Genomic DNA, 23,553 nt, shown 5'->3' with positions numbered 1-23,553 from the left:
ATCTGTAGATTCCTTTGGTTAGTATTGCTATTTTGACAATATTAATTCTTCCAATCCATGAATGGGATATTTTTCTCTTTTGTTATGTCAGGGTTTTGCTCTCACGTGCACACACTCAGGCTGGAGTGCAGTTCAGCAATCATATTTTTCTATTTATTTGTGTCTTCCTTAATTTCTTTCACCACTGTTTTCTAGTTTTCAGTGTACAGATCTTTCACCTCATTGGTCAAACTTATTCCTAAGTACTGGAGTTTTTAAAATGCTATTGTAGAGCTACACATGGTGGCTTGTTTCTGTAATTCTGCCTAGTAGGGAAGCTGAGACTGGAGGATTGCTTCAGGCCAGGAGTTTGAGACCAGTCAGAGTAATGTAGCAAGACTCCATCTCAAAAAATATGTATTTTTAAAATTAGCAGGGTATGGTTGCCCATGCCTGTAATCCCAGCTGTTTGGAAGGCTAGGCGGGAGGATCTCTTGGGCCCAAGAGATGGAGGCTGCAGTGAGCTATGATTGTGCCTCTGTGCCCCAGCCTGGTCAACAGTGCTAGACCCATCTCTAGTATATATCATATATATATATATATATGTTATTATATATATCTTAATTTTTGCTTTTTAGTGCATAGAAAAGCAATTGATTTTTGTAAAATTAACGAATTGACTTTTGTAGTTTGATTTTGTATCCTGAAAATTTACTGAATATCTTTTTTTTTTAATTAATTTATTATTATTATTATACTTTAAGTTCTAGGGTACATGTGCATAACGTGCAGGTTTGTTACATATGTATACTTGTGCCATGTTGCTGTGCTGCACCCATCAACTCGTCAGAACCCATCAACTCGTCATTTACATCAGGTATAACTCCCAATGCAATCCCTCCCCCCTCCCCCCTCCCCATGATAGGCCCCGGTGTGTGATGTTCCCCTTCCCGAGTCCAAGTGATCTCATTGTTCAGTTCCCACCTATGAGTGAGAACATGCGGTGTTTGGTTTTCTGTTCTTGTGATAGTTTGCTAAGAATGATGGTTTCCAGCTGCATCCATGTCCCTACAAAGGACACAAACTCATCCTTTTGATGGCTGCATAGTATTCCATGGTGTATATGTGCCACATTTTCTTAATCCAGTCTGTCACTGATGGACATTTGGGTTGATTCCAAGTCTTTGCTATTGTGAATAGTGCCGCAATAAACATACGTGTGCATGTGTCTTTATAGCAGCATGATTTATAATCCTTTGGGTATATACCCAGTAATGGGATGGCTGGGTCATATGGTACATCTAGTTCTAGATCCTTGAGGAATCGCCATACTGTTTTCCATAATGGTTGAACTAGTTTACAATCCCACCAACAGTGTAAAAGTGTTCCTATTTCTCCACATCCTCTCCAGCACCTGTTGTTTCCTGACTTTTTAATGATTGCCATTCTAACTGGTGTGAGATGGTATCTCATTGTGGTTTTGATTTGCATTTCTCTGATGGCCAGCGATGATGAGCATTTTTTCATGTGTCTGTTGGCTGTATGAATGTCTTCTTTTGAGAAATGTCTGTTCATATCCTTTGCCCACTTTTTGATGGGGTTGTTTGTTTGTTTTCTTGTAAATTTGTTTGAGTTCTTTGTAGGTTCTGGATATTAGCCCTTTGTCAGATGAGTAGATTTCAAAAATGTTCTCCCATTCTGTAGGTTGCCTGTTCGCTCTGATGGTAGTTTCTTTTGCTGTGCAGAAGCTGTTTAGTTTAATGAGATCCCATTTGTCAATTTTGGCTTTTGTTGCCGTTGCTTTTGGTGTTTTAGACATGAAGTCTTTGCCCATGCCTATGTCCTGAATGGTACTACTGGTCTTACCAATTTTGGGTGGAGTATTTAAGGTTTTATATACATAAGATCATGTTATCTGGAAACATAGTTTAACTTCAGCCTTTCTGATTTGGATGACTTTTTTTTTTTTTCTTTCTTATACCTAATTGCAATGGCTAGGATTTACAATACCATACTGAGTAAAAGTGGTGACAGTGGGCACTCCTTTCTTTTTCATGATCTTAGAGGAAAAGAGTTCAGCTTTTCACCACTGAATATGAAGTTAGCTGGGGGCTTTTCATATATGTCTTTTATTATATTAAGGTATAACTTAATAACTTAGTTGACTTCTACAACTAATTTGTTGACAGGTTTTTTTTTTTTATCACAAAATGACGTTGAATATTGTTAAATGATTTTCTGCCTCTACTGAGATGATATGATTTTTATGTTTTATTCTGTTATGTAGTATATCACATTTATTGATTTTTACATGTTGAACCATCTTTGCATTATAGGAATAAATCCCACTGTATGATCTTTCTAACGTGCTGTTGAATTTGATTTGCTAATATCTTGTTGAAGGTTTTTGCATCTATGTTCATTGGGAAAATTGGCCTGTCAGTTTCTTTTCTTGTAATGTCCTTGTCTAACTTTGGTATAAGGTTAATATTGGCTTTTAAAATGAGTTTGGAAGCATTTGCTTTGCTTTGATTTCTTGAAAGAGTTTGAGAAAATTTGGTATTAAATCTTTAATGTTTGATAGAATTTATCAGTGAAGCCATCAGACACTGGGCTTTACTTTGGTGGGAGATTTTGTTTTTATTACAAATTCAATCTCCTTGCTTATTATTGGTCTATTCAGATTTTTTATTTCTTCATGGTTCAGTTTTGGTAGGTTGTTTGTGTCTAGGAATTTATGCATTTATTCTAAATTGTCCAATTTGTTGGTTTATAATTATTCATAGTAGTCCTTTATAACCCTTTGTATTTCTGTGGTATCAGTTGTAATTTCTTCTCTTTCACATCTGATTTTGATTATTTCAGTCTTGTATCATTTTAATCTAGTTAAAATTTTGTCAGTTTTGTTCATCTTAAAAACTCTTAGTTTATTTCTCTTGCTTTCTATTGTCTCTATTTTATTTATTTCTGCTCTAATCATTATTATTTCCTTTTTTTCTTTTACTACCTTTGGGCTAAGTTTGCTATTCTTTTTCGAGTTCATTGAAGTGTATAGTGAAATTGCTTACTTTAGAATTTTCTTTTTTTGTCACAGAGATGCTTATTGCTATGCACTTCCCTCTTGGAACTGCTTTTGCTACAACACATGAACTTTGGTATATTGTGTTTCCATTTCTATCTGTCTCAATACAGTTTTTGACTTGTTTTTACTGTTTGATCCATTGGTTGTTCAGGTGTAGGTTGCTTAATTTTCCATATATTTGTAAGTTTTCCTTACGTTATTGATTTTTAGCTTAATGCCATTGTGGTCAAAAGAGACACTTGACGTAATTTTGATTTTCCTAAATTCATGTAGGATTGTTTTATGGCCTAATATATAATCTATTCTGGAGAATGTTTCCTGAATGCTTGAGAAGAATGTATGTTCTGCTGCTACTATTGAAAGAAACATTCTGTATATGCCTGTTAAGTTCATTTGGTCTAAAGTGTATTTCAAGTTAAATGTTTCCTTATTGATTTTCTGTCTTAACGATCTATCTATTATTGAAAGTAGGGTACTAAAATCTCCTACTATTATTGCATTGATATTTCTCTCTTCATTTCCGTTCGTATTTGCTTTATATATTTAGGTGACTCAATATTGGATGCATAGACATATTTATAATTGTTATATCCTTTTGGTAAATTGACCCCTTTAACATTACATAATGACCTTCTGTGTCTCCAGTTTTGAAGTAGTTTATTTTGTCTAACATAAGTATAGACATCATTGCTTTTTGGGGGTTTTCATTTGAAATACCATTTTCCATTCTTTCACTTTCAGTCTATGCAAAGCTAAAGTGAGTCTTGCAGGCAGCATATATTTGGGATAATTTTCTGTAATGAGTATATTACCTTATAATTAGGAAATATACTTTTAAAAATATGTAGGAATGTTACATTAATATGTACACTATGTATTGTAGAAATTTTCATCCTATCATCTTAATCAGATAATGGGTTATCAACTGAATGAAGTACAGAGAAATACATACTCATATTATCACTATGATCTCATAATAGGTACTTTTTGCAGTGGGACAAAATAAGGGTCATAAATTTTTACTTTAAAAGAAGCTATTGAATTGTACTCAGAATAACCACTAGTACTGTTATAAAACAACATAAAAGTATGTTGAGTCTGGCATCTTTGAAAAATGGTTTATTAGCAATAAAACAACAGATCGATGGAGGAAACAAGCATATGCCCATAGGCAGCAAGGTTAAGCCAAATGCATAAATCCTTATGAAGACTTAACAGAGAGTAATAGAAAAGGGCTGAGGGAAAATAAACATAATAGATGAGACTGGCATAATATGTCTCAAGTCTATTGCAATATAGTACACGAAGAATGAAAAAAGAGAGCCAAGTGAAAAAGAAAATTAAAACCAGACAAAGGAAGAAGACAGAAAGAAGAAATAAGTTGGTAAACGGTTATAGAATCTTAAAAACAGAGTTCACACCCTTCTGGGATTTACTTCTACAACATTTTCTGTAAGTGGCTTTCCCACCTCTTTATTAATGATTACAGTGACAAAGATCTCACCAGTCAAAGGCAGCCCTTTCCATATATGAATGGTTCTAATTATTTCATGAGCTTTCCATATTATCTTTGGTAATTTCAAACATCTTGTAAATTTTACCCATAGGTTCTTATTCTCCAGTAAGTTAAATAGAATACATGTAAGTATTGTTTCCACCTGTCGCTCTCCTAAGTAGTAAATAAAACAAATATTGATTTTTCACTTTTTTATTTTATAAATTTCCCTCTCACTTAAGTAGTTATTATATATACTTTTGAAGTGCTCCACTAAAGTGGGCTCCACCTTTAGTGGTGCCACTGATTTAGTGAGGTGCCCCTCTGTCCTTTTCCGTTTGCATGTTCTCGGGTTTATCAAAGTACTTCTGAAAATGCAGTTCATTATCATGAGCAAAAAAAATTTCACCTGTGGTTTTAGCAACTTGAGGTTGAAAGGTACTATAATTTCACCCAATCCTTATGGTACATTTTTATGATATTGGAGTCATAAGCTTGTTAGCATTTTTGACAACCATATAACATATTTTACTTATATGTTTTCTGACATTTAGCATTTCTAATTAAGTCTTTTCACACTTGTGTAGTTAATGTTTTAGTATTGTGATGACCATACACTTCCTTTTTATTGATTCGGTCTTCTGTTCTACATGTGAGAATTTTGTGGCTCCTCATTCTATTTTTCAAGAAAGTTGCCTCCTATATATTTAAGCTTTTATATTAATTTATCCTTTGGTACATATGTGTTCTCTGCATTCAAATAACTGACAGATAAATCTTTTGATAGCAAGAAATAATAGCAATGCTCTGTAACAGTAATTAGCTTTTGCCATTGGTGAGGTGACTTTCGTGTATATATCCCTGACCACACCTAGTAAATAGGTAAAGCTTTTCATCTTCTCTACAAGAATAATTTGAAAGATTGTTTGAAATTATTTCCTGAGTTTTAGAGTTCCTAAATTTACTATACATCTTGACTCCTTATTCTACTGTTTATTTTAATAGACGAAATGAGGCTAGTATCTTATGACTTGTTTTGGTGAATTCATGTTGGTTCGCATTTATCAAGATTTATCTTTCTAAAACTTCCATTATCTTTCATTTGAAGATGTGTTTCATACATCTCTGAGGATGGTACATTAATCTCAATTTCCACTGCTTTTAAAAAAATTAGGATTACTGTTGAAGGCCATTATTTTTACAGTTATCTTATGCTTAAAGTTTGTTAGTAGTAATGACTATTATTTATAAAAGGTATACTCTTTGATTCTCAAAATAATTCTTTGCAATAGGACATTTCCTTCTTTTCTCCTTCAAATTTTGTTGTATGAACATGGAGATAATCTTAGAAAATTTGCTTGGAAAAAGTCATCCAGTAAATAAGTAGGACTCATTAAAAACTTTCACCTGGTCCTTCAATCCCAGATTTAGGCAATTTTTCGCCTTGCAATAGCTATCAATTGTAATTGGATGTCCTTATTTATAAGTTTCTAAATAATCTGGAAAAGTACAAATAGTATTTTTACTTATAATGAACTTTAGGTTTTTAGATCTTTTAGCTGAAGACTGCTTCCCTGAAAAAAAAAAAAAGAAGAAGTAAACATAGAGATTAGGTATTATTTTCTAATATTATTTTTACTTGTTAGCCCTGACCTTAGGATTATTCTTTTGAGATCTGTGCCTCAAACATAATTATAAATGTCCTTTTTTATGTTTAGTGCTTTCTACATGTCTTTCACTAATAGATCTTTAAAAATATGGTATAATTTGTGTCGATTTTTGTTCCTATGTATCTGTTGTCAGGCCATTATTCAATAAATGGCAATTTTTTACTATTCGAACTAGTAATTCAACCTTTAAAAATATATCCTAAGTACATATTTGCACCTTCATATTAAGAAGAAATTGGAATGTTACTGCAGTATTGGTCATTATACTGTCCATCAACGTAAGAGTGAAAAAATACTATGAAGCTATTAGAAAGAATAATATTGATCTGTATATTAGTCCATGTTCATGCTGCTACAAGGACAAACCCAAGACTGGGTAATTTATAAAGAAAATAGGTTTAATTTACTCGCAGTTCCACATAACTTGGGAGGCCTCAAGAAACTTACATTCATGGCACAAGAGGAAGCAAACATGTCCTTCTTCAATGGTGGCAGGAAGAAGTACCAAGTGAAGTGGGGAAAAGCACATTATAAAACCATCTGATCTCATGAGAACTCACTCACTATCACGAAAACAGCATGGGGGAATCACCCATGATTCAGTTCCCTCTCACCAGGTCCCTCCCATGATACCTGGGGATTATGGAATTATAATTCAAGATGAGATTTGAGAGGGAACACAGAGCCAAACCACATCATTCCACCCCAGCCCCTGCCAAATCTCAGGTCCTCACATTTCAAAACACAATCATGCTTTCCAACAGTCCCCCAAAATCTTAGCTCATTCCAACATTAACCCAAAAGTTCAAATCCAAAGTCGCATCTGAGACAAGGCAAGTCCTTTCTGCCTATGAGCCTGTAAAATTGAAATCATATTAGTTACTTCCTGGATACAGTGAGGGTACAGGCATTGGGTAAATAAACCCACTACAAATGGGAGAAATTAGCCAAAACAAAGGGACTACAGGCCCCATGCCAGTCCAAAATCCAACAGGGCAGTCACCAAACGTTAAAGTTCCAAAATGATCTCCTTTGACTCCACGTCTCAGATCCAGGTTACACTGATGCAAGAGGTAGACTCACATGGTTTTGGGCAGCTCTGCTTTTGTGGCTTTGCAGGGTATAGCCCCACTCCTGGCTGCTTTCACAGGCTAATATTGAGTGTCTGTGGCCTTTCCTGGTGCACAGTACAAGCTATTGGTGGATCCACCATTCTGGGGTCTGGAGGATGGTGGTCCTCCTCTGACAGCTCCACTAGGAAGTACACCAATTGGGACGCTGTGTGGGAGCTTCGACCCCACATTTTCCTTTTGTACTGCTGTAGCAGAGGTTCTCCATGAGGGCCCTGCCCCTGCAGCAAACCTCTCCCTGGACGTACAGGTGTTTCCATACATCCTCTGAAATCTAGGCAGAGGTCCCTAAACCTCAATTCTTGCCTTCTGCACACCCGGTGGCCCAACACCACATAGGAGCTGCCAAGGGTTGGGGCTTGCACCCTCTGAAACAAAAGCCTGAGCTGTACCTTGGCCCGTTTTAGCCAGAGCTAGAGTGGCTGGAACTCAGGGTACCAAGTCCCAAGGCTGCAAATAGCAGGTGGGTCCTGGACTGGGCCCAGGAAAGCTTTTTTCTCTCCCTCATGATTCTATTACTGCCCACCAGGTCCATCCCATGACATGTGGAAATTATGGGATTATAATTCAAGATGAGATTTGGGTGGAGACACAGAGACAAACTCTATCAATTTGTGTATGTGAAAATAGGAGTATATCTCTAAAATAAATTAGTAAGTGAAGGAAGTAGAATAATATTATGACAGTAGCTAAACTTTGTTGATTTTTTTTAACCATGTAGCATGGTTCTAAGTACTTCATATGAATTTATGAATTTCATCTTCATGACTGCCCCCGAAGGAGATATTATTATCATCTATATTTTTATACATAATGAAACAGAAACAAAGAAATAATGTAATTTTCTGATGGCTGCATAGCTAGCAAGTGGCAGAGTTTGGATATCTATCCAAGATAACCATATTGGTCTGAGTCAGTACTTACAATCATGTGCATATTGCCCACAAACAGCTAATGAATGATGCATTTGATGAACTTCTATTCATGAAAACATGAAGTGTCAAATATTTATTTGTGTGTGTGTGTATATATATATACATGTATAAACACATACCCTTTTTTTCTTATAAGAAAGCACAGGAAACTTGTTAAACTCTGGAGTTGAATCTGACAATCTAGAAAATCACTGAGATTTATTTTTTCAGTTTGAAAAAAACGAGAGACTCAATTTTATAATGTTTGAATATTTTACTATGTTTATTAAGTCATTTCAATAATAAAGGAGAATTTGAAAACATTGCTTTAAAAATTTCAATGTTTCTAGTAACTAATGTGTAAAAATTGAGAATACTTCCTGATGAAACAGATCTCTACAAGCTTCTTATGGAATCTAGCTTAGGTTTCTTTAGGATGTTTATTAGTAGTTTTCTTATAATCACAGATGCATATGTGAATGTCTCTGGCCATTCTTAATCAAAGTCTCAAAGTTAAATATTCACTTTCTCCAAAGTCTTTACTTACACTTCACTAACCAAAAAAGGTTGGTTTTTTTTTTTTTCAAAATTGAATAATAAGAATTTTCCATTTGTTCGTTTAGCTACTTTTCCTTAGGACAATAAATTGTAAAAATAAAAAATGAAGAAATTATGAGGTATTCTTCTTAAATAGAATACGACTTTGAGATATTTAGAATTTTCACAAATTATCATAGTATTTCAGTTTTTAACTGATATTAAGAATACATCACACATTTTCCCATTTTGTCAGATTTTCTAAAGAACAAGCTTTTGGTAATCTTACTCTTGTCTCGCTCATCTTTCCGCTTTAATCATATTCTCCTCATGTATGTATGATTAGAGGATTATTAATTTCCTTACAAGTTTATTGCATCTTTATATTCAGTGGTACTCTGCCTCACTCCTTAAAACTCCATTTTCTTTCACTAAGACATTGTCTTTCTATTCTATTTTCTATGTCTCGTTTCATCAAGTCACAGTGATAATCAGATTAACATATACATATATATGTATATACACACACAAATTAGAATGCTGTATATCATTTCTAGTGTTTGCAAAGGTACAGTGAATAGATGTGCATTGCTAATGGAAATGAAAATAGGTAAAAATTTTGGAATGTGATTTTTTGTGAGATAATCTATCATCAATGAATTAATAGTCTCCTTCTTATATTTCTTGAGAGAAATTCTGTTCCCAGTCTCAAGCCCATCATTTTACTACTTTAACAAATGGGTCATAAATCTGAATCATGTTCTTCCACACAAACCAATTCATCTTTTTCCTTTTCCAAGTTTCTGGAATTGGAAGAAGTATTAAAAGAGTCATTGATCCTCAATTCTTCCTATTTTTTTGAAAAGTTGTTTTATCATCTTTCTCTCCATAGGTGGAGCAGATCCTGAAAACCCGAAAACTTACCAACTATTGAGCAATTTCAGAGAAACTAAAAATTCACTGGATTGCTGAATTATCCCTGGATGCACTAAATTATCCATGTTGATAAAAGCCATCATATTAAAGTAGACCAATTTGAAGAAAATACATCATTAACTGGCAAACCAGGGGAGAAAATAGTCTTCCTAGGGCCAAATGAATCAATACATGTTCATTCACCACAGTTGTTTCATGTTATTTCTTCAATATTTTAGAAAACTCAGAAGTTAAATAAACATACAAATGATTAAGTTTTAATTGGATACACACACACACACACACACACACATACATACACACACTACTAAAGGTATAAATTTGCCTATCTCTCTCTCTCTCTAACATATCAGTATTTCTATGCCTGTGTCCTAACCATTTAGTAAACTGTATCTAGTTTACTCCTAATATGATTTAAGTGAGTCTTACCTAGTTCTCCAATCTTTACAAATTCCCAAATTCCAGAATACCTTCTTGTATTGTTACAGTTAAACCTTAAAATACAGCACGAATATGACTACCAAGATTATTTAATATAATATGAACAGACCAAGATAGTGCCCTACAGAAAAAATATTTCCTGTTCTCCAAAATAATGACTTTCTTAGGCATAGTCCCAGGCCATGAATAAATAACTACTAGAAATAGTTTCAAACCCATCTTAACCAATCAGAGATAGATACCATGCTCTTGGCAGCCAGTCAGCAGCAAACACTCCAGAAACAAAGTTTCTACAACTGAAAGCCATCCAGGTTTAGAATATGTGATTCTCAAAATCCCCTAATGCCTGAGCTTCTTCCTACTTCCAACCCTATGTAAGATCACTGTGTGCATTATTTGGAGAGACTCACTTTGCAAATGCTACTCTTTCTTGCTGAATAAGCAATAAATTCAGGTTTTCTTTGTTTCAGATATTTGAAACAAAGAAAGATGGTTTCTTTAACATTTCTATTACAAATAAGATCTAAATAAGAATAGTTTGTAACAACGTAAACTATACGCATTTTCTTTAAGTAGAAAAGGTAGAAATTAGTAAGACATTTTAACTAATGCTTATTTGTGGGAAATATAAAAATTAGAAAAATATGTTAGAACTAAATGATAAAAATAATATTAAACATTTGTACACAAGTAGATACTAGAGGTGATGAATAGCCATCAAATATAGATCCGCAAAAATAAAGATTAAAAGTTAATGAGAATTCAGGAAAGTAAAAATATACGTAAATAATAAAATATGAAAAAGTAGAAATAATTGAAAATAGAAGAAAATATTAAAAATGCAAGCTAAGAAATAATGTAGAATAGAAAAAAGACAATGAATATGGACAAACTTGTAGACATATTGAACAGGAAAACAAGATGATAAAAACAACAAATATTAATCATGAAAATGGAGTCCTCTATAAAAAATGGTGAAGGGGTATTTTGAATAACTTTATGCCAATGAATTTAAAATGTGGCTAAAGTCAATTAAAGAGACTAGGCCTAAGGAATCTCTGAGCAGACAAAGCCAGTTAGATCTCATAAATCACTTTAACCTTGCTTGCTTGCAAACATGAATAAAATTTAAATGGAACTATTTATTTTAAATGCCTATATTAAATGACCTATGGATAACCAATTAGAAGCTGCCTACTAACTTACATGACTAGAGCTTTTACATCAAGTTAAATCACGTAAGGCTACTTGTACAACTATAACTAATCAAATATTTTCTTCGTTTTTCTTCCGTGTTTGTCCTATAAAAAGCCTTCGCTTCATTGATAGAGAACTCAGACCTCTTCAAATTTGGAGGCATGTGACTCATTAATCACTATTTACTCAAATAAACTCTTTAACATTTATTGTGCCCCAGTTTACTTTTTAACAATGTAGATTAAAAGACAAATTTTATCAAATTGATGTAATAAAAACAGAAGGCCTTTAAAATAGATTACAATTAAATAAATATAATGTTGTATGTTTATATAAGCCTCCAAAATGTTAAATAATTGTAAAATATCACCTACATTGTTTTAACAGGTAATAGTTTATAAATCTAATAAAATTTGATGAATTAAGGTAGAGTAGCATAAAAAATTAAATTTGTGAGTAAATAAAATGCTAATGCACATAATCTATTAATGTATATAAAGAATATATTCTAGTAGAATATATTATATTCCAATAGAATTTATCCTAGAAATGCAAGGTATGCTTAATATTAGAAAGCTATTAATATAATTCACTACATTAACAAATTAAAGGTGATAGCTCTATATTGTCTTAATATAGATGCAGGGAAAAGTCAAAATTTAGTACCAATTTTTCCTTATAATCATTATCATTATAATCATAACTCTTTGAAAACTTAGAAACAATGAACCTTCCTGACTTTATGAAAGGAATTTTTCAAACACGTAGAGAAAATATGGCTGAGTTGTGACATGATAGTTCTCCTTGCTGTTAGGAGAAATGGATGACTGCCATTACCACTATTAAACTTTATAATAGTAGAAAAAATTTTACTATGATAATGAAAAAAATTTCATTATTTTTATCGAAATAACTACTATGAAGTTATTATATCATAGCAATAAAATAGAAAAGATAGAGAAGTAATTAGGGCTGAACTCAAGGACCAGTTGTAATTATTTGCAGTTGAGCCAATACTCTGCTTCTAAACTCCAAGACATTCTATAAAACATTGGGATTAATAAGAGTTAGGAAGGTTTCTGGGTACAAGATTACTACTCCCAAATCAATAACATTCCTGTATTCCAAATATAAATTAGACAGTGAAATTAAAATATATCATCCATGAAAGCCAAAAATGATAATGTTCCTAGGGATAAATCTATCAGGCTGTGCAGAAGTTTTATAGAGGAAGCAATAATATTTACTGAAGGGCATAAAAAGACCTAAAGTAACGGAGAACTATACCAGATTTATAAGAAAACATGTATGACTTGAAGTAACAAATACAACCATAAACTATGAAGCAAAAGATTGATACATTTGACTACATTAAAATTTGAAAATCATATAAAATAAGGTAATAAAATACTAAAGGCATTCATAATACATAGGACAAATAAAAGACTGATGTTTAGAATACACGAAGATTTTCTACAGATCAGTGTAAATAGAAACAAAAAAGAAAAACAAAGTTCATAAAAAGGCCATTAGAAAGAAGAATTTTTAATGTCAAGAAATATATGTTAATATGCTTGAAGTCAGTAATAAGCAAGGTTGTGCAGACCAAAACAACAAGATACTATTTTACTTTCTTAAGATTGGAGAATTGTTAAAGATCTGTTAATACAAAGTTTAGCTAAAAGGATCAGGGAATTGCAAACTTGTATATGCTGATGATGGACTGAAAAATTGGTATTGCCATGTAAGAGAGCAATTTGTTACTATTATGGTGTAACTTTGAAAATAAGCACACCTTACAATCCAGCATTTATCTTCTCTGTGTAATAGAATGTCGAATAAAAAAGTATTAAATACCCCGCATTCTAAAGGCAATCATCAATACTAGAGATATTGGTAAGACATGAGTGAGCCAACGGTGTTCACCCCGAGTTGTCACACCACGTCACTCCATTCTCCAATGTTCGTGCCCAGGTCTCCAGAAAATAGAGTTAAAGGGAGGAGAGAGATCCTTCCAGGGAACTTGTGCATGGTGATTTTGGGAAGAGCGAAGAAAATATCTTAAATATGCACTCAGCATATTGTGAACTACTTTAAAAAAGGGGAACAGTCACTTTATTCTACAGTTAGGTGATTAGTTCCTCAGTCCTGTGGATAGGAGAAGTTAGAAAAATTTGCAAATTTACAGAAATAAGGCAGGGGAGAAACAGAGGGAAAGCAAATTAAGAGAGACAAAGCAGGTCAGAAAAAGAGAATGAGAGTAGAGCCCGCTACACTCCCACATTCCTTTTAGTGAGGAATAAGGTTTCTTGTGAGTCAAAAGGAAAAAGTAGGCAGTTGTGTCTGAACTATCTTAAGATACCCCACATTAGAGTTTTCTGCCCCAAGGAGTAAGAGAATTCCCAGGGGTAATGCTTCTTGGCTGTGGCTGGAGGTTAGATGGGTAAAAGACTTGAGTTTGATCTACAATATATAAATCAAGAAATTACAAAATGCTTCCTTGAAGGGCACCATCAAACCTTCCCAAAGACATTCAGATTTGTCAGGCTGCCACACAGAAGAGTTGAAGGTCACTCAGCGTAAGCCAGAGAGCAGCAACAAGCAATGGAGAGAGAAAATAAACCAAAAAAAATGGATGATTAAACTAGAAACAAAACAAATAACAACAATATAATAAAACACTTAAAGTCAAACTTCTTCATGTTCCTTATCTCAAAACTCTGGAAATACAGAATGCAGGGTGATGTATCTCAGAGCCAGGCCTTGCCACCTACATTTTCTTCTCCTAGAAGTCAATGTCCCAGCTCTAGCCTGGGTTGAGGAGAGGAGGTGAGATGTAAATGGAGGTTTCAATTAATGCTTTAAAACAAAAAGTTTATCTAAAATGAAAATGTTTAGAATTCATACAAGATATTATGAAGAAACTAGAAGGGGCAATTCAGCAGAATATTGGTACAGAGAGTAACTACAAGAAAATGCAACTCTTTCATGTTTTATGTACATCTGAATTGAGACTGATGGTTAAACATGCACATGGAAGAACATTCCATGCTCATGGATAGGAACAATCAATATCATGAAAATGGCCATACTGCCCAAAGTAATTTATAGATTCAATGCCATCCCCATCAAGCTACCAATGACTTTCTTCACAGAACTGGAAAAAACTACGCTAAAGTTCATATGGAACCAAAAAAGAACCCGCATCTCCAAGACAATCCTAATCCAAAAGAACAAAGCTGGAGGCATCACGCTACCTGATTTCAAACTATACTACAAGGCTACAGGAACCAAAACAGCATGATACTGGTACAGAGATATAGACCAATGGAACAGAACAAAGCCCTAAGATATAATACCACATATCTACAACCATCTGATCTTTGACAAATCTGACAAAAACAAGAAATGGGGAAAGGATTCCCTGTTTAATAAATGGTGCTGGGGAAACTGGCTAGCCATATGTAGAAAGCTGAAACTGGATCCCTTCCTTACACCTTATAAAAAAATAATTCAAGATGGATTAAAGACTTAAATGTTAGACCTAAAACCATAAAAACTCTGTAAGAAAACCTAGGTAATACCATTCAGGACATAGTCATGGGCAAGGACTTCATGACTAAAACACCAAAAGCAATGGCAACAAAAGCCAAAATTGATAAATGGGATCTAATTAAACTAAAGAGCTTCTGCACAGCAAAAGAAACTACCATCAGAGTGAACAGGCAACCTATAGAATGGGAAAAATTTTTTTTCAGTCTACTCATCTGACAAAGGGCTAATATCCAGAATCTACAAAAAAACTTAAACAAATTTACAAGAAAAAACAACTCCATCAAAAAGTGGGTGAGGGATATGAACAGACACTTCTCAAAAGAAGAGATTTATGCAGCCAACAGACACATGAAAAAATGCTCATCACTGGCCATCAGAGAAATGCAAATCAAAACCACAATGAGATACCATCTCACACCAGTTAGAATGGTGATCATTAAAAAGTCAGGAAACAACAGGTGCTGGAGAGGATGTGGAGAAATAGGAACACTTTTACACTGTTGGTAGGACTGTAAAGTAGTTCAACCACTGTGGAAGACAGTGTGGTGATTCGTCAAGGATCTAGGACTAGAAATGCAATTTGACCCAGCCATCCCATTACTGGGTATTTACCCAAAGGATTATAAATCATGCTGCTATAAAGACACATGCACACATATGTTTATTGCAGCACTATTCACAATAGCAAAGACTTGGAACCAACTCGAATATCCATCAATGATAGACTAGATTAAGAAAATGTGGCACATATACATCATGGAATACTATGCAGCCATAAAAAATGGTGAGTTTATGTCCTTTGTAGGGACATGGATGAAGCTGGAAACCATCATCCTCAGCAAACTATCGCAAGGACAAAAAACCAAACACCGCATGTTCTCACTCATAGGTGGGAATTGAACAATGAGAACACTAGTACACAGGAAGAGGAACATCACACACCGGGTCCTGTGATGGGGTGGGGGGAAGGGGAAGGGATAGCATTAGGAGATATACCTAATGTAAATGATGAGTTAATAGGTGCAGCACACAAACATGGCACATGTACCCTAGAACATAAAGTATAATAATAATAAAATACACATTTAAAAAGTCATGATGTAGGGATATTCATTGCAGTGTTGAAATGGTGAAAATTGGAACAATGTATATGCTCATTAATTGGGATATTAACATGGATTTGAGTCAACAAACATGGCCACTAAGTTGTATAAGACTGCATACAGTATAACATTTGAAACATCCATTTAAAAAGTATATAGTACTATGTTCTTAAGTAAATATATGCTTTTTTTGTTTGCTTGTTTAATGAGGTAGAGTCTCTCTCTGTCACCCGGACTGGAGTATAGTGGTGTGATCTTGGCTCACTGCAACCTCCACCTGCTGGATTCATGCAGTCCTCCCACCTTAGCCACCAGATTAGCTGGGACTACAGGTATGTGTCAGCAAGCTTGACTAATTTTTATTTATTTATTTATTTTATTTTTATAGATGGGATTTCAACATGCTGTCCAGCCTGGTCTCAAACTTCTGGGCTCAAGCAACCTGCCTGCCTTGGCCTCCCAAACTGCTGGGATTATAAGTGTAAGTCACTGTGCCCAGCTTACACATATGTATTAATACTGTATATGTGATAATATAAAATAGGCATAGGGAGGATATTTATTACTAGTAGAATGGGGTAGGGGCAGTATTCATAGAAATGAAGAATCTCAGCAATATATAATGTACTATTTCTTTCAAGAAAGAAAGATTTGATTCAAAGTTTGTTTAGTATTAACTTGATTTTTTAAGATAGTGAGTATCCTGTTATCTAGCATATTATTTTGTGTAATTAAATATTTAAAAATTTAGAATAAAAATAATACAAATAAATTCTGAAACACTTTACTATAAAATTTAGTTGGAATTGTAATGTAGATAATGCTATTTTTTTAGACTTTTACTTTATTTTTAATCGACATAATATCATACGCATTTATTGGGTAGTTTTGTGGTATTATGTAAATACTTTGTAATGAGAAAAAATAACAAATCCATCACCTCAAATATTTATCATTTATTTGCAGTGAGAACATTAAGAATCCCTTTTAGCTAGAGTCATGCATTGCTTAACAATGGAGATACGTTCTGAGAAATGCGTTGTTAGGCAATTTTGTCATTGCATGTGCACCATAGAGGGTACTTAACAAACCTGCTTGGTAGAGCTTACTACACACCTAGGCTATATGGTATAGCTTATTATTTTTAATCTACAAACCTGTACATCATGTTACTATAGTGAATACTATAGGTAATTGTAACAGAAATTGTAAGCATCTGTGTATCTAAATATAAAGGTACAGAAAAATACACTATTATAATCTTACAGGACCACTGTCCTATATGTGGTCTTTCATTGACTACAATATTCTTATGTGGTGCGTGACTGTATTTTGAAACACGCAATACGTGATTGTTAATTATAATCACCCCACTGTGCAATGGAACACCAGTGCTTTACTACTCCTATCCAACTGTCACATTGTATCCATTGGCCAAATTATCCCCATGTTTTCCTCCTTTCTAACCTCCCTCACTTCTGGTAACCACTTTTCTGTTCTCTGCTTCTATGAAATCAATGCTTTTAGATTCCAAATATAAGTGAGATCATGTGGTATTTGTCTTTCTGTGTCTGGCTTGCTTCACTTAATGTAATGTCCTCCAGGTTCATCCAAGTTGATACAAATGACAGAATTTCATTCTTTTTTTTTGTGGCCAAGTAGTATTCCATTGCTTATATATGACGTTTTCCTTATCCATTCTTTTGTTGATGGATATTTAGGTTGATTTCATATTTTGGCTATTGCAAATAGTGCTGCAATAAACAGAATAGTGCAGATATCTCTTCTCCTTACTGATTTCATTTCCTTTGAATATATATCCAAAATGAGATTGCTGGATCATATGGTAGTTCTATTTTAATTTTTTATAGAAACTTTCACACTGTTTGCCATAATATCTGTACTAACTTACATTCCCACCAACAGTGGGCAAACTCTCCCCTTTTCTCCACATCCTTGCCATCACTTGTTATAGTTTGTCATTTTGGTAGTGGTCATTCTAAAGAGAGTGAAGCAGCATCTCATTGTGGTTTTGATTTGTATTTCCCTGGTGATTAGTGATGTTAAGCATTTTTTTTTTTCATATGCCTGTTGACCATTTGTATGTCTTCTTTTGAGAAATGTCCATTTAGGTCTGTTGCCCATTTTTAATTGAATTATTTTTCTATTGAGATGTTTGAATTTTGTATATATACGAATATTTACCCTCGTCAGGTATCTAATTTGAAAATGTTTTCTATTCTGTAGATTTCTTTTCATTCTGATTGTTGTTTCCCTTGCTGTGCAGGTTTTTAGTTTGATTTAATCTGATTTGTCTATTTTTGCTCTTGTTGCCCATGCATTTTGAGGTCTTATTCATAAAAGCCTTATACAGACCAATATCAGAATCATTTCTTGTGTGTCTTCTTGTGGTAATTTTATAGTTTCAAATCTTATACTTAAATATTTTTAATGCATTGTGAGTTGACTTTTGAATATGGTGAGAAATAGGGCCTATTTTTATTCTTCTTCATGTGGATATCTAATTTTTCCAGCATTGTAATGAAAAGATTGTCCTTACTCCAATATGTACTTTTGATGACTTTCTCTAAAGTCAGTTTGTTGTACATGTATGGATATATTTCTGGGCTGTCTTTTCTGTTTTATTGGTCTACATGTCTGTTCATATGCCAGTTCCATGCTGTTTTGGTTACTAGAGCTTTGCAGTATATTTTGAAGTCAGGTACTGTGATGCCTCCAGCTTTATTCTTTTGCTCAAGATTGCTTTGGCTATTTGGGGTATTTTGTGGTTTCATACAAATTTTAAGACTGTTTTATCTCTTTCTGCAAAGAATGTTATTGGTATTCTGAAAGGGATGTCATTGAATCCTATTGATCACTTTGGGTAGTATGGATATTTAAACAATAGTAAATCTTTTAATCCATAAACACTAAGTATATTTCCATCTAATTGTGTACTTTTGAATTCATTTCATCAGTGTTTTTTTTAAATTTATAGTATAGATAACTTTTATTTCTTTGGTTAAATTATTCCTAGGCATTTTTTTAGATATTATAAATGGACTAGTTTTTTTTTTTTCAGATAGTTCACTGTAAGTATATAGAAAAAGTACTAATTTTGTGTGTTGATGTTGTATCCTTCAACTTTACTGAATTTGTTTACTAGTTATAACAGTTTTTTTTTGTTTGAATGTTTAAAGCATTCTATATAGTAGGTCACATTGTCTTCAAACAGGCAGTTTGACTTTCTCTTTTCCTATTTGGATGCCTTTTAATTTTTTTCTCTTATCTATAGTAGATGTGGAAAAAGTGGGCATCCTTCTCTTGTTTCAGATAGTAGAGAGAAAGCTTTCAAATTTTCCCCATTCAGTATGCTGTTATCTGTGGCTTTGTCATTTATGGTTTTTGTTGTGTTAAAGTATGCACCTTCTATGTCTAGTTTTTTGAGAGTTTTTATCATGACAGGATATTAAATTCTGTCAAATGCCTCTTCTGCAGCTGTTGAAATGGTCCTATGATTTTTGTCCTTCAATTTTTTAACGTGGTGAATCACATTTATTGATTTGCATACGTTGAACTGTCCTTGCATCCCTGGGATAAATCTCAGAGATTCTTTCAATTGCTGAATCTGGTTTGTTGTGGAAACTCTCTATTATATTTTAGATGCAGTGTGTGTAGCCTTCACACAGCTTCTTCAGGGACAAACAATATCAGCGATAACTGTGGGTGTGTTGGTGACTTAGGTTAGAGAAGTTTGTGGCCATGATGGTGGTAACAACAGTTGTTAGGGTGCTTGGTGGCAAGGGATTGAGAGGCTTTTCTATTCTTTTTTCCCCCACAATAGGGAGACTTAGCAGAGGGGATCCTTCTTGGTTTTGCATCTGACACAGCCTATAAGCAGCTTCAGTGGCACTAGGATCCATGGCCAAGGTGCTCAGAATAGCTGTGGAGCTGGGTTTCTGATCTCAAGATGTCATAAACTTATTGTGGCACTTGGTGACAGGGCACATCACTGACCCAGCTCCCGAGAAGAAGGTATACTATAAAGGATTGGGCCCCGGAAGTGGGGTATACATACTATTTGGGAATCAGAGCAATACGGTTCACTGGCAACTCAAGTTCCTGGTAATGAGGCATTGGCTAGTGGTGACTCTGGAATCTGAAACTTGGCAGTACCCCAGACTCTGTGCGGCCAGGTTCGGCAGCAGCAAGGACCCCATAATGTTGGAGCACAACTGTGGTTTCATTTTTGGGGAGCAGGGAACAGTATAGTGATGACTCTATTCTATGGGGTGGAGGTTACCTCAGCAACTTGTACTCTAATGGGCTACTCCAGCATCAGGGAAACATGGTACTAGAGTTGTTTGGCCTGTAGGCTGGGTGTTTCAGCCTAGCCACTGCTCTGTCTCCCTGGGACATGTAATACCATTGCAGCTCAGCCATAGGATGTGCAACTGCTCAGTTTGGCCAAAGTATCAATTCTTCAGGTGGCTTTATGTGCTGCTTTAGTTTGGGCCAGGAGGATGGTGATTGCTTTGAGTGGCCCAGGCACCATTTATCTGGGAAGCTGGGTGCCACTTCAGTTTAAGGACAGGGGTGCATAGCCACTCTGGGCAACAAAGTTACCTTTTCCAATGAGGCAGGTTGCTGCTTCAACTTAGGCACTAAGGAGGTGATTGTGACAGCTGTGGGACACCAGGGTACTATTTTCCCAGGAGAAAGGGGGCATCCTTTCGGCTTTGGCACAGTGGGACAGGGTTCAGCAGCTACTGGGTGGGGTATATGGAGTAGCTTTGCCAAGGTACCATTTCCCCAGCATGGAGTGAGCAGCTTCAACTTGGGCCTGAGAGAGGGACACACAGCTCTGACTGGGAGGAATAGGTGGGGCACCTCCACTGCCTTTTGGCCCCATAAGGTAGAGTATAACAGCAGCTCCCAGCTTGGCTGGGGGATGTGGAGCCATTAAGCGAGGGTGGCTTGGCAGGAGCAGGGCTAAACCTCAAGGATGACAGGGTGTGGCCACTTGCTCCCTGACCAGGACACACTCCAGTAGTAGTTGCATCTCCACAGTGGTGTAGTGTAGCTGCCTTGCAGGCCACAACAGCTAGGGTACAATGTTTGCTACTTCTCTTGGGGAGCACAGCTTTGTTGACTCCAGACAGCTCTCTCAGGTGTGCTTAGTGCATGCAAGGTGTTGATGAGGGCTGCTGGGGCCTTCTTGATGATCTTTTCCCTAAAGGGAGAGGTTTCTCCTGGTTCCTATCTGATCCTGGGCTGGGTGATGGGGTGATAGAGGTCGGGTGTTTCCTTCTGTTCTCGAAGTGACTTTCCTAAGTTTCTGTGCTCATCAGTTTCTGCTACCCCTTCGATGTACCTCTGTGCTCCCCTTAAGTTATCTTCACTAAAATGTAGTTGCTTATTTGTTTTGGCTGTTTTTGTATTGGAGATCAGGACCAAGGGCTTCTGGTGGACCATCTTACTGACATCACCCTCTTTAGATTTCATTAGTTCTTTACTTCCATGGGCAGAGAATCACTTTGAGGTTACTTCAGATATTTTCTTGTCATTTGCATCTTCATGAGTCATTGAAAATTTTATTTCTTTGTATTTCCTTTGAGAGGGTTACGTGACATTTTACTTTTCCCCAAGAAGTTCTTCATTAAAACAGAATCAAACAAACATGAATCACCTTTTGAAATTTATTTTTTATCCTAACCTGAAATAAAATTGAATATCTGAAAAAAGACAATTAGGGCCTCCTCTGTATACTCAACTAAGCTTATCTAATTTTGATCTGCTGTTTAGAGCAGGGACTTATTCCAAGGTTTTGAAGGTGGGGTCGTTATAAAAATATGTTTTCTTGTAAATAGTTGATGGACATCTTTAGACCATAAGTCGATCTTTCAAGTCCTCCTTTCCTTGTAAAGCTCTGAGCATGTTTGTTATTACTAAGTAGTGATTCAAAGGAACGTAGGACCCACCATCTATTTTCTTATGACTGTTACCAAAAATATCACATATGTGGCTAAATATCATATGAGATAAAATATTTTTCAAAGACCTTTGCCCTATACATTATACTTAAAAATATAAAATTCATCAGGCCAGTAAAATTTTCCCTATTTGGCATGAAGATTTTAAAAGTTAAAATATCTGTTTCTGACTCTTATAATATTCAGGGAGCAGTAGATGCCCCTAACTGTATTATACCAAAGCAAGACATCAACAACTGGCATGATACTTTATATTGGGGAAAGCCAATGCCTTTACAAATGATTTCTACCAATATGAGAAGAAAATGGAGAAATAAGATAATAATCAAGGAGGTAATTTTCATTAGCACAGTTATTGCCTGTGTCATTATTGAATCATATGTGCCTATTTGTGTAAGTGTTTGAAATGATCTGCTCTACTTTTATTTCTCTTGTGCCTACTTACTTTAGTTATTTCTAAATGTAAAAGGGATCCTTAACAGCTGTCAAGCAAGGCTTAAGAAAATTGTTTTGTTCATGTAATCATACTTAAATATATATTAGAATATATATATATATATATATATATATATATATATGCACACACAGAATTCTACATATATATTATGGTCACAAAACTTAACTAGGCTATATATTTATATTTGTTATATATATGTATATTATACATTTATGTTTAATTATCAGCAGTCTCCTTCTGCTAGCATATAATTGCATTTTTTCACTCACATTTGTGGTTACACTTCACTTAAAATTATATTGAATTTTGCTATTTCTGGTTTTTATCTCTTATTCATCATCCCCCTGCTGTGGTTATGGGTGCTTGACAGTGAAAATAAGATTCTTAGGTTCATGGAATCTTTATTATACAAAATGTGCGTTAATGTCATTTTTATCTACTAATAGTCTCCATAAGCAGGAAAAGCAACGAAAGGGAATGAAAATTATTATTTATTCACCAGCTTGGTAGGGCATGTCACTAATGAACCATGACTACAGATTGTCTGAACAAATTTCCAGGGTCAGGGAGGGTCCTATCTTTTGATTTTCTTGAAACTATGCATAATAAATATTTACATTTTCTATCCACATTTATTTTAGTAAATTGGAAATATGGTAGGCATATACAGCAGATATGATGCTTGATAAGTGAAAATGCTATTAAATTTCTTGTGATTCACTATAGCATTATACATTTTCCACTTGCTATGGAGTGGCAAATTTAGACTCTCTTAAATTCTTCCATATTTCAGTTATTAAATAGAGAAAAATGTCTTCATGTAATTTAGATTCTTAGAACTTGAAATTAAATAAATATTGATTCAGTATGCCTGTGTTCATGCCAGTTGTGTGGAAGAGAGATATTAGTAAGACACTCGATATCATCAAGAATTCATTGCAGAAGAAACAGCGTGCCAATGAATGCGTAGACTTTTTTTTTTTTTTTCTTTTTTTTTGAGACGGAGTCTCGCTCTGTTGCCCAGGCTGGAATGCAGTGGCCGGATCTCAGCTCACTGCAAGCTC

General features: G+C 34.8%; 1 long non-coding RNA gene across 1 annotated transcript in view; it reads left to right on the top strand.

The window, feature by feature from the left end:
- LOC135967401 (uncharacterized) overlaps window positions 1-23,553 on the top strand; it is a 503,457-nt gene that overhangs the window by 418,083 nt on the left and 61,821 nt on the right. The window contains exon 3 of the long non-coding RNA XR_010581490.2: window positions 16,428-16,520. This is a non-coding gene — a long non-coding RNA (uncharacterized lncRNA). The remainder of the gene's footprint in view (window positions 1-16,427; window positions 16,521-23,553) is intronic.

This window comes from Macaca fascicularis, chromosome 15, assembly GCF_037993035.2.
Source record: "Macaca fascicularis isolate 582-1 chromosome 15, T2T-MFA8v1.1".
Taxonomy (NCBI): Eukaryota; Metazoa; Chordata; class Mammalia; order Primates; family Cercopithecidae; genus Macaca; species Macaca fascicularis.
The sequence above is the reverse complement of the archived record's forward strand: the minus strand, read 5'-3'. Positions and strand labels throughout refer to the sequence as shown.